The sequence below is a fragment of the Alligator mississippiensis genome, chromosome 11 (assembly GCF_030867095.1).
Source record: "Alligator mississippiensis isolate rAllMis1 chromosome 11, rAllMis1, whole genome shotgun sequence".
In the NCBI taxonomy this organism is placed as follows: Eukaryota; Metazoa; Chordata; order Crocodylia; family Alligatoridae; genus Alligator; species Alligator mississippiensis.
In genome coordinates, this window is record NC_081834.1 from 67,787,029 (window position 1) to 67,791,698 (window position 4,670).

General features: G+C 42.1%; 1 pseudogene; it reads left to right on the plus strand.

The window, feature by feature from the left end:
• The first annotated feature begins 2,414 nt into the window (after positions 1–2,414).
• Positions 2,415–3,288, plus strand: LOC109283038 (olfactory receptor 14A16-like; annotated as a pseudogene).
• The last annotated feature ends 1,382 nt before the right edge of the window (positions 3,289–4,670 follow it).

Here is a 4,670-nt window from a genome sequence, read left to right on the forward strand (position 1 = left end):
TTCTTGCAGCTTGGTGTTGAGCTGGCTGTTGTGGTGGGGTTCTCATGAGAGCGGGATTGGAGCAGAAATTAAGAATGTCTTCTGCTGGCTCCGGTGGAGGGGGCGCCCCAGGCAAAGCTGGATACAACAGAGCGGTGGCCAGCATATAATTTGGGGGAGCAGCCAATTTCTCCCTAACAGCCTTTAATTGTTGTTTTTTTGTGTTTTGTTTTTTTTTTGAGAATCTTTCAGACTTTAATTTTGAGATTCAGAGCATCTTTTAGACATCTCCTCATACCAATTAAAAAAAAAAATTCACTGACTTTGTGACGTCTTAGATCTCCGGGACTTTAAGCCCCCCGTAAGTACACTACTTTATCTTGATCAAATGTTCCTTCCTGTGGAAATTGCTTCATGGGATCATCCCTAGTATACCGGTTCCACTTATCCAGATACTTGCAAGTCTCAGGAGAATAGTGTGTGTACATAAAGTACACCGGAGTCCCCTTAGGGGGGACTGGAACTGGTTTTGACTGACCTATCCCCATTTTCAATCACACAGGAAGACGCAGGAAAGACTTATTTAGGACATCCGGGCCACTCAGTGCTTTGCCCCACGGTTTTTTACCACCCAGACAAAAGGCTTCTGACCTGACACCAGCTCATACAATGGAAGCAGGGAGGGAAACACAAGAGGGATCCTTTCACTCCTGCTCTTGGCAGAAGCTACTGGGACAGGGGGTTTGGAAAAGACAAAATCACTCAGACGCCCTGTCCACTGGGTCACGAGGTTTCAGCTGGGCCCCCTTGCTTTTGATGCTACCTTATCAAGCAGAATTGGGGTGGCTAGACCCAGCCTTAGTCCCAGACCTGGTCAGTGGCTCATTTTTCTAAATACACACTTATACACATTCAGTCAGCCAGACCTCCTCCCCCACACCGCCTTAGTTAATTAACTACAAGCCCAATGTGCTGTTGGATGAAGGTGCTTTAAACAGTTTCTCCCCGAATACACCGTACGTTACCGGACACAAAATTGGATCCTTTACCAAACAGAAAATTCTAGCTGGCAGTAAGGTTCTAAACTGACCTGTATTCAATAAGGTTTGGATCCAGTTACCACAGTCAACTCAGGAGCCTACAGGCAGCCTTCCTTCAAAACTCCATTAGAGATTTTAAATTAGGTCTCTTACCTCTAAAGTTTGGCACCATGGGGTTCGGGGCAAGCAGTCTGCTGTCCTCCTTCCTCAATCCATGTCATGGATCTGAGCCACGGCACCAGGAATTGTCGTGGAAAACACACGCAGCAAACTTTTGGGTCAGGTCAACAGAAGCTTTATTTGAATAGAGCTACAGATGTAGGAGGTGCCCAAAGTGACATGGATTCACCATGCACTTGGAGGGGACTCCCTCCCTAAACGTTAAAGCAAAAGGCTTATATACCTTTTTAACAGCCACCTACAGTTCACATGAACATATAGTGAAATTTTTAGAAACCTAGCTGCAGTAACAGTTACAAAAAAAAATATTTTCATTTCTTTATTACAAAACACTCTTTTCTTGCTGTCTCAGTAACTGCTGATTACCACAAGGCCAGACAATCTTCCTTTTTTCTTAGCCCACACTTTTACACAACGCCTTTTGTTTTATCTTTACAACCTTTTTTTGATCAAAGTTTAAGGCTTTTGCTTTTTTTATACCACAGTGCAAAGGAGATCTGAGAGATCAACTGGACAAGAGCAAAGGATCTCAGCAAGGGAAGCCTGAATATGACACAAAATCAGGACATTTCCACAAAAAAAATTCAGTAAGTTTTCTGTTTCAGTGAAGTCTCATGTCTTAGGAAGATGCAGATGACAATTAAAAACATTAAAGTTGGAAAACCTGGCTCCATAATTCATACTGCATTTTATTTATCATAGATTCAAAACTAAAAGAGTGAATGAAAAATGAAGAATGTTTCACTGTTTTTGCTATGAATTCAGATAAAGTTGTACAGCTTAGTGGGAGTTGGATGGAAGGTGGGGTGGGAATAGGACCGCTAAGGAAGTCAAATTTTATATATCTTTTATTTCACATGTATTTGTTTCCAGCTTACATTTTCTAGGTCAGATGGATAAATTATAGACTTTTGGATTAAAAAAAAAAAAATCCTGATTCATGGCTGGGCTAACATTTTCTTCTCTTTCTAAATGGAATATCAAAATATTTTATTTTATGTAGGGTCTTGCAATGGAAAAATAATTTATTAAAATCAAATTTTCCATGAGGCAAAAATTGGAATATTTACATTCTTACCATGAAATCTGGAGACATTATTCATGGGAATATCAAAGCCACTGAGTTTGTTACTCTCCTCCTTACCACTGCCCTTGTTCTATTATACCCAGGACTTGCATGGTGCCCTGGGAAGGAAGGTGTCCAACTGGACCACTGTAACCAAGTTCCTCCTCCTGGGCTTCTCTGATGCTCGGGAGCTGCAGATCTTACACTTTGTCATCTTTCTCACTGCATACCTGGCAGCTCCGGTGGGGAACCTCCTTGTTATCACTGTTGTAACTATGGACCACCACCTCCACGCCCCCATGTACTACTTTTTGGTTAATTTGTCCATCCTTGACCTTGGATCCATCTCTGTCATAGTCCCCAAGTCCATGGCCAATTCTCTCTTAAACACCAGGACAATTTCCTATGCTGGATGCATTTCCCAGGTCTCTCTCTTGTTCAGCTGATTTTTCATTCCTCACCATCATGGCATACGACCGGTACATTGCCATCTGCAAACCACTGCATTTTGAGATAATATTGAACAGGAAAGCTTGCGTCCAGATGGTTGCCAGTGCTTGGGCTGCTGGTGTCATCAACTCTGCACTGCACACGGGGAACACCTTTAGTCTCCCCTTCTGCCACTCAAATATCATCAACCAGTTCTTCTGTGAAGTGCCCCAGCTGCTCAAGCTCTCTTGCTCTGACACATACCACAGAGAGCTGGCAGCAATTGTCTTCAGTGTGTTTTTAGCTTTAGGCTGTTTTATTTTCATCGTTGTGTCGTATGTTCAGATCTTCACAGCAGTGTGGAGAATCCCCTCCGAGCAGAGCCGGCAGAAAGCCTTCTCCACCTGCATTCCTCACCTTACTGTGGTCTCCCTGTTTCTTTCCACTGCTGGCATTGCCTACATGAAGCCCATCTCTGACTCCCCATCCCCTCTGGATCTCCTGGCAGCTGTTCTGTATTCTGTGGTGCCTCCATTGATGAATCCGGTCATCTACAGCATGAGGAACAGGGAGATCCAAGCTGCCCTGAGGAAACTTCTCCACAGGCTGATCCACTCCAGGAACAATATGTCCATCTTTCTTTCATGACTTTGCTTTACTTATATATGTTTTTTCTAATTTACACATGAACTTAGTTTTTTTCATAGTATTGTGTGAATCCTCCATATATAAAATGAAGGTGGTGGTAACGTAATGTTGTAAGGTCAAAGACTTGGCTTTTATCATTTTGTGTTGGCACTGTTGAAGTGGGAAAGTAATGTTTCATGCATCAATTTTAGGGTCTTTGCACCATCTAAAATATATCCCATCAATTGCAAGAGAATGAAGATTTAAAGAGTTTTGTTTACTAATTGGTGTAATCAATTATTTGGGTGACAGAATATACAGGCAAATCTCCAGATCATGTGAAACTGGAATGAAGTGCAAGTACTTTAGGGGACAGGGATAGAGTTCAGATGGATGCGGATAGATTGGGAAGCTGGGCTTGAAACAATAAGACGAAGGCCAAGGAAATAAATGCAAGTTGCCGCACATAGGGGAGCATAATCAAAAGCACAAATACAGCTTGGGTTATAACTGGGTGGTATCATTGTTGAAAAGGTGGGTCCAAGACTCAATATGAACCAGCAATTTGATGCAACTACAGAAACATTAATGCAGTTTTGGGCTGCAACAACAGGAGTATTAGATGTAAAACAAGGGTGTAGGTTGAAGCCGTGTTGGTCTAAGGACACAAGGTTCTTTGGGTGAATCTGATACTTTTCATTAGACCATCTTAAACGTTTGGAAACATTTTTCATAGCAAGCATTTTGTTTTAAAAGCCAGGAAGAGCACACACCAACTGCAGATGCTTCCCCAGCCTGACGAAGGTTTTTTTAAACCCAAAAGCTTGCTAAGAAAGATGTAAAACATGGGAGGTGATAGTACTAGGCTTCACCTAGACTACTGTGTGAATTTCTGGGCTTCACATTTTAAGATGGAATATGAAGCAGTTAGAAAAGTTCAGAGATAGGTGACAAAAATGATAAATACTTGGAAGACAAGTCATGTTAAGAAGAGATGGAGAGAAGTAAGCATATTTAGCTTGCAGAAAAGGTAATTAAGAAGCAAATCACAGGAATCTTGAAATATCTGAAAAAACTGCTGTAAAGAAGAGGATGAACAATTGTTCTCCCTTGTTGAATAGAGAAGGACATCAAGCTTTAGATGACAGCGAAGTAGATTTAGATTAGATTTCAGGGGGAAAAGCACCCTTGTTTCTAGACCAGTATGGATGTGGAATAGACTGCCCGGGGACATTGTGGAGTTTCCTTCATTTCAGGTTTTCAAAAAGAGGATAGTCATAGGTCACGGATGATTTAGGAGTACTGTTCTTGCATTTGTGCAGGGGGTGGACCACAGGATCCTTGAGGCC